Source organism: Aphelocoma coerulescens, chromosome 1A (assembly GCF_041296385.1).
Source record: "Aphelocoma coerulescens isolate FSJ_1873_10779 chromosome 1A, UR_Acoe_1.0, whole genome shotgun sequence".
NCBI lineage: Eukaryota > Metazoa > Chordata > Aves > Passeriformes > Corvidae > Aphelocoma > Aphelocoma coerulescens.
The window spans coordinates 4,660,248-4,668,116 of record NC_091014.1 but is presented as its reverse complement, the minus strand read 5'-3'; the positions used below and the strand labels follow the sequence as shown (position 1 = coordinate 4,668,116).

At 42.2% G+C, this 7,869-nt stretch overlaps 1 long non-coding RNA gene across 1 annotated transcript; it reads right to left on the bottom strand.

The window, feature by feature from the left end:
• Window positions 1–4,921: 4,921 nt before the first annotated feature.
• Window positions 4,922–7,398, bottom strand: LOC138104526 (uncharacterized). The gene is made up of 2 exons (XR_011148097.1): window positions 7,296–7,398; window positions 4,922–7,222 (listed from the first exon to the last, which is right to left on the bottom strand). It is a non-coding gene; the product is annotated as an uncharacterized lncRNA (long non-coding RNA).
• Between the last annotated feature and the right edge of the window lie 471 nt (window positions 7,399–7,869).

Below are 7,869 nucleotides of genomic sequence, written 5' to 3'. Positions count from 1 at the left end.
GCCTCTTGGATGCTGAAGCTGATGGGTGCTTTTGTGATCAAGGTGTAAACCCAGATTCACAGTGTCCCTATGGAAATCCCGGGGGAATGTGAGCTCCAGGATTTTAAACCACACAAAAGACAGAAATCTCCATTGGCTTGTAAAAGGCACATGGTGGGACTCTTGGGGTGGTCCTGTGCAGGGCCAGGAGTTGGACTGGATGATCCTTTTGGGTCCCTTCCAACTGTGGATATTCTATGATTTCTCTGAAATACTGGGAACACTTTTGAAGATGTTACCCTGCACCTCTCAGGAACGTGGTCCTGATGGAGGCACACAGGCAGCCACTCACAGCTTACAATTACTGTGCTTTGGGGCAGCAAGATATCTCATCTGATTAACAGCTCAGTGGATGCCAGCCAGGCACTCTTCTGTCTTTACATCCATGTCCTGACCTCCTGATGGAGAAAGCTTGTTGAATTCCCCCCCCCCCAAACTGGATGTGCTCGGAGGGGACCCTGCGTGGATGGAATTTGCTGCCTGGGACAGACACCCAGCTGTGTGCACTCAGCCAGCCCCACCTGCACAGATGCAGGCTGGGACAACAACAAAACCACACTGATTTAGCTCAGAAATGGAAAGCAGAAGGTGAGATTTCCTTTCAGCTCAACTGTCTGCTACCAACAGAGCTGAGTACTTCTCTAATGACTTGAAAACTTTCAAACACAGACGGTATTTCAGTGCTTTGTAATGTTTATTCAGACTGCACAGTGAGCTGTGATGCAGGCTGCCCTCTGGCCACACCAGCTCAGTAATGACTCTGGCATTTCTGACAGAGACTAATAGCAGAAATTGTTATCAACGTTTTTAGCAAAATACTGCAAGCTAGAAATTGGATTTCCCCCCTTTCTGCATCCTCCTTCACTCGTTAATGAGCTACTTCTTCAGGGTGCCAATGGTAAAGCTGTAAAGTGAGATGGGCAATTTATTTTCTGGGCTTGAGACCCTTAGACACAGGAACACACAGTTATTTATTTTAATGCATCATTCGCATAAAATTACATCATGCTTTATTGGTGTAGCAGGAAGACAAGTTTCCTTTATCCCAGGGACTTATAAGGAGATATTGATGAGATGCTGGAGTAAAATGAGCATGAGATGAAGAAATCTCTCACTCCCGGTGTAGGTGAGGGTGGTGAGAACAGTTTTTGCTATGCATTAGCATGGGGACTTTGGGAATTTGGGAGTGGCCAGGACATTTCTTTCTTGATAGGGATATTTGGACTTTTTTAAAAATCACTGGAGAGGTGCAGCATTTCCAATAGAATGATTTCTCCTGCACTAGTTCAGAGGTTTAAAATCAGTGAGATCAGTAATGCTGAATTGTTTCCAATTCTCTATTTCCCACCGTAGCCAACTGCATATCTGCAACTGCTTCCAGTGTAGGTGTTTCCACCTACAGTCATGGACATTTCTGGACTGATGCTATCTGTGTAGTAAAATTGCTTTCCTTCATATTCTCCTCCCTTTCCAGAGCACCCTAATTCTTTGTGGTTGTTTTTCAGGCTGTAGAGATATATAAGTTTTCTCATATTTGATGGATGAGCTTTGCTCTTTGTCTGTAGAAACTCAGGCATGCTTCATCAGCAAGAAGCTATTTTATAAGCATATTAATATTTTTATTAAGGTAGGAATATATTAATATTTATGGGTATATGAACATCTCTATTAATATTTTAAGGAAAATACAGAAAACAGAATATTCAAGTGTGCAAGCATGTGCCAATCACTACCAGTGCTGCCCCAAAAATGAACCTCTCCTGTCTGTCCTGTGCCACATCAGCCCCACGGGGGTCATCTGAGGCATCCCAGGAGGGCACAGCCAGTCCTAGAGATCTCTGTGTGAGGCACAGCTTCGTGCCTGGACTGAGTGGTGGAGTACAGCAAAGAGAAACAGGCACTGAAGGGGTTAGGAGAGGTTATCCAAGAGGCCTGATGGAGGATGAGCCTACCCAGAGGTTACAAAGGATCTGGGAGGGTAGATATTGGTGTTTAAAGGGAAACTCCCTTTAAGTCTTTAGGAAACAGTCACTCTAATCTTCTGGATGCTGCACATTGACAGATGACATCAGGGAAGGACCATGACAAGGTCTTGATTCTTTACTCCAGGTAGTCAGGGATGAAGGAAATATGTTCCAGAAAGGAGACAACTCAGACATGGGCTTTCTGCAGGCAGGAACAGTGACCCTTGGCAGATTTTTCCCCCTGTTTTTCTGTTTGTGTTTTCCTTCCATTTGCTGAGAAGGTATCGCGATACTCTCCCCAGTTTTGCTTCCAGCAGTATGAAGACAAAAAAAGAGAGTTGTGACCTTCCCTGTGGTCACAGAGGGGCAACAACTGGTTTTCCAGTGAAAGGTTGCAATACCACCCATCCCAGGTGGGGGATGCACCTGCTGGCAGGGACCCCCAGGATGTGTGTAACCCTACAGAGGCACCTGTGCCAGCCAGACCCACAAAGTCACCACGAGAGGTGGTGCAGGGAAGTGGGGAGGGAGCACAAGATGAAGCCAGGATGGACAGGGACACAGGGGACAGCAGGGACAGTCTGTGTGGGTCCTAGCCATCACTTTGTTGCTTCTACTTCCAGGGAAGTCAAACATCACTCACCTTGTCATGGTCTCCAGCCCACACCACCACAGGTACCCAACATACTAACACCTTGCCAGCCCTTCTGCATTGCTCATCCAGCCTGAGTTTTAATATCCAGAGAAGTTTAAACAAGGAAACCACCACCAGCAACCCAAAGGCTTTGCCTTCACCACGGAAGCAGTTTAATTTCTTGACAGAATTCCAAAGCAATCCCTTCACCTGCGGTATCTCATATAATTACTGACAGCATTGAGAGGGAAAACCTTGTCCTTGCTGCTCAAGAATGTCCAAGGGACCCTAATGCACTGTTATTATTTTGCAAGAACTCCTTTCATTCATGATATATTTGATTTGATTTATAAAGGGTGACAGCAAAGCAGTTGTCACCTCTTCTTCCCATGCAGGTGTCAGGTCTGAGCAGAGACAAGAGGTGAGTGGTGCTTGGTGACAGGTTATTGCCAAGGCTGAGATATGGGGCCTTTTTGTTTTATTCTCCATCTAAATTAGTTACTGCAAGGAGATTTCCCTGGTGGGAAATGCGTTTCAATATTTATTTCCTACCTGACACTTTATTATTCTTTTATTGAGTGGAATGTGTTCTTGCTCTCTCAGAGTAGGTTTTCATGCAGAACTCGCTATAACACCGCTTTGGTTTATAAACTCACACCAGGTGCCTGATCCTGCTGGCTGTGCAAAATGAAAAACTGTCTGGGGGCTTGCCCCTTGTCCACCCTCAAAATTAAAGATAATGCAAACATCCAGTTCAATGTGACTCAAGATGGAAATAATAAACTTTTTTTTTTTCATATTAATTAAAAAAAAAAAAAAGAGGGTTGGAAGGCACCTAACACAACATTCTTATGAATTAGCAGAAATACATCATTCAAAGTGTTTTATTTATAATTTGGTACTTTGTGACAATAGAAAAGTAGACTGAGGTGGTTTTTATCCACTGGGGAAGGAAGCAGATCAGGTTTTGGAGATTCCAAAGTCTCAGGTGTTGTTCACTACCTCTCTCTGCCTGGGAGGATGTAAATCATAGAATCATTAAGTTTGGAAAAGACCTCTAAGGACATTGAGTCCAACCATTAGCCAACACCATTAATGACTGGTGATGTTCTACATCTGCATCGTGGGGTTGGACTAGCTGGCCTTTAAAGGTCCCTTCCAACCCAAAGAATTCTATAATTCTGTGGTCTGATTCTCTCTGCTTTGTAGAATATGTTCAAACATGCACTGGAGAGGGACTGCAGACGTGGCCTAGAGGGCAGGGACTCCTTTCTCCAGCACTTCCATCTCACAGGTTTTTCTACTGTCAGGTAGGGGCATATAAATATTGCACAAAAAGCACAAGACCTGCTTTTCGTGGAGGTCCAGGGCTCCAGGAAAAAAAGAAACAACTTAGCAACCTATGTAATTTTTATATTTGCTTCCCTTGAACAAATTTCAAGATGCATCGTATGGCTCCAAGAGGAGAGAGCAACACTCCTGCCTGTGTTACACCTCAGACTTTCCATTAAAAAGGATGAATGTGATTACAAATTCCTGCAGGTCAAGGAAGTTGAATCCTCATCTTCCACCTCACAGCTGGATTACAAAAAAACCCCACCTTAAGTGATTTAAATATCTTAAGTGATATAAATATCACGTACTAAGCCAAAAACACTGCACCTTCTTAATGATGCTTTTTCTTGGTATGAAAATGAAGAGTCAAACACAGTAGAAGGGAAAAAGGGATTTTAGCTTGGTATTTATTTTAAGGATCCTTAGGTGCACTATGTCCAGGTCAAATGCACCTCAATGCACACTTTCAAAAGATCTGGTATATCGTTATAGATCTTACTAATTAGCATATCTATCAAAAGTTCCCCAATGAGAGGCTCAAGTGAGCCCCCCTCCCCAAGGAGCCTTCCCCTGGATGGTTCTATCTTGGTTTACAGAATGTGTTCTGGAGAGCACCTTGGGCTCTGGGGCACACTGATCTCTGGCTATGAAGCTTCTAAGATGTTTCGTCTCCTGGCTGAACAAACAAGTCCAAGAATGAAGGCAAAAAGCATTAAGAATACAGAAGTTGTAAAAAGCTATAACAGGTGTAAAAAAAAAAAAGGCAAAAAAGTCTTCATGGCATCAATAATGTTCTGACTTCAGCAGAATTTCAGTAATTCAGCTGCCTCTGGGGCCCTCTTTATCAAAATATGTGGTGAACACATTGAAGTCACCCCTCAAATATGATGGAGAATGAGCAACTCTTATGGTGCTTTTCCTCAAAATGCATCAAAGTGGTAACCAAAACTGAGTTACAAATAGATTTTATGTATTTATAAGGTACAGTGGAAAAGATTTAGCAAGAGAATATTTATAATAGAGCTTTTTCACAAAACAACTGTATGCAGGACAATATAATATTACAGAGCATATCAGACCTTTACATTAAGAATGTAATCTATTTTCATAATGGAACTATAAGAGTTTCTGCTGATGTTTTGAAGACTGAAATGTGTTTTCCTCCTCCCTGAGCTGATTATTTTTTCTCAATTTGGCATCTTATTTGTATCGTTTCTTCTTATACAATTTTATTGTGACATCTGGCTGTAAAATAAAAAATGTAGCCTACAGGAAAACTTAGAATTGTGCTCCCCACAGTGCATCAGTCAGACAATAAAATAGCCATCACTAGAAAAGTGTGTTTACAAAAGCTACTCTTTGTAAATAGAAAGGTTTTTTTCTGGCTTTCTATCTGAGTGAATGCATAGGGACAACATTCCAGGTGGGGTAAGCTGGGTTCAGGATGGCTCTACCAGTTTTTCCTTTCTGCCACTTCTGAGATAGTTTAAAAACTGACCTCTGATGGGTGAGTTTGGGGTTGGGTTTATTTGGCTGGTTGTTTTTTGTCCCTCTGTGTGAGGATTTTCTTCCATTGTGTTCATCCCACTGTTCCTTCTCATCCTGTGACCAACTCCCCTGACTCATCTCATGGTTCTCTCAGTGATGTGTGTCCAGATTTAAGCAAAGTAATGGTAATTTGGGCTTCAATATCCTCCTTTGAAAACTATGAATAATACAGCTAACAGGTCAGTGGGAGAGTTAATACCGGATTAGAAGCAGCTCCAAGATTGTTATCACAGTGTTAATACATTTATCTACTGCAGGCTTAGGAAAAGAAGCAAAACAGCATGATTAGCTTCTTACAAATTGATTACATCCATGCAAACACTGCAGAGGAAAATGCAGGCAGATCAAAGCACAGTTTTGACAGCAGACTTGCTAAACAAGTTATTTTAGCAGCTCCTGAGGAGGCAAAAGAAGGAAAGTCTTGGCTGGAGGACCCATTGCATGAAGAAGAACTTGAAGAAGGGAGGGATTGGTTTGAGAAAAGGTTGTTTGGAGCTGGTAACTCTGCCCTGTTCACCTTATTGTGCTGGAAAAGGACTGTACTGAATTCTAAAAGGATTGTACTGTAGTACTGCCATGCACCTAAATAGAACAGGAATGTAGAGATGGAATGGCAGCTGCTCTTACAGATCATGGAAGGAATCAAATACTCCTCAGGTATGACTTGTTTTGGATGGTCAGTTTAGGAGGAAATGAGGTGTGCACAAAATCTCTTTGCCTCCACTCAGAAAAGAAGATAGGTGACCAGTCCAGATGAAGAAACCTCCATTACTGTTCTCTCAGTGGAAATGAATCCTGACAGGATTTCAGGAATGGCCATTTTCAAAGAGAAATTATAAGACAAAAATCTAATTCTGTGGTTTAACTCCCATGCTCTTCTGGTAAAAGTAGAGTCATAGGTTTCACCAGATGGTTGGGGTTGGAAGGGACCTTAAAGACCACCCAAGGTAAGTTGTAGGTAAATACAGCATAAACCAGCATGTATTACCATGGCACTCAAAAATGTTCCCTTGCCTACCAAAAAACTTCACGGGCTCATGACATTTAGAGTGGCTTTGAGGGCTCCACAGTAAAGCCACAGGTACTCTGCCAAGTGACATGTAGGAAGATCATAATTCCAACCTATTTTACCTGTAGGCACCTGTAGCCCATCCCAACTCATCTTGTTGAGGTTATGGTGGTTCTTTTAATATCTTAACACATAGTAATGTTCATTATGACCACAGCTCAAATAAATCCATGTAATTAATTTTTTTACCAGGAATTATCTGCTCATCCAACCATGATTATACAGATCATACAGATCAGGGTAACTGCACTAATGTTATCCAAGTTATACAAGCCTAATCAGACGGTCTTTTGACCTAAGATAACCACAAAACATGCATTTCTTGACCTCTCATTCTCACTTCACCCTTACACAAGTGGAGGTGATAGATCAATTCTACTGGGTTGAAGGCAACCAAACTGATCTAAAAGGTCCTTCCCTACCTGCCTCATGATCTTGTAGGAGATTTTAGTCAGGGGCAATGAATGTCTTCAGAAGGAAACACAACAGCAGGCCCCAAGCAATACAGAGTCAAGAGAGAAGAGCTGGAGAGGTGGGGATGGAAGAAGCAATGAGGATAAATTATTGTGGATGTCATCAATCACCCAGATTCCTCAGCTTGTCTGAGTTGTGCTTCAAAAGCCTTTGGTGATCCTGTCAGAACAAGTGCAGGAATCAGTTGCATAAGGGCCAGAGTGTGCAAAAGAGAAGCACAAAGATAACTCACCACTTTCTTCTGTTACTTTTCTTCTTCCTGACCCAAACGACCAAGGCACCAACCTGTGGTTGCATCAGCAGATGGTGACTTGATGGCCTGTGAAGAGCCCATTGTTTTCCAGTGGCTGCAGATGGCACAGGTTAGAATTCAGCTGATCAGATATGCAGCCCATGTGTGTTAGATTAATTCCACCTATACAAGGTGCAGCACAGCACTTGAGCCATTAACCCCCAGCTTCCAGTAGAGCCAACAGACACAAATATTCATTTTTAGAATCCATGTGACTGATTGTAGACAATTATTTTACAATGAGATGAATGATTTTCCTAAAAGTGCAGGAAAGTGCTCCACTGACAATAAAAGTAGTCTGGATAGGTAGTTTGGTACTGGAAGCATCTTGATCAAGGCAGGTGTGACCATTCCAGGCTGATTTCATACTCAAACTAACCTGCAATCCTTTCCAGATCAACAAACAGGCATTTAATTAATTTAAAAAATGATACAAAGGTGTGAATAAATACTAGAATATTTACAAATATGGGGGTTTGAGAGTACACAGTCAAATACTTGATTTGTTTCACTT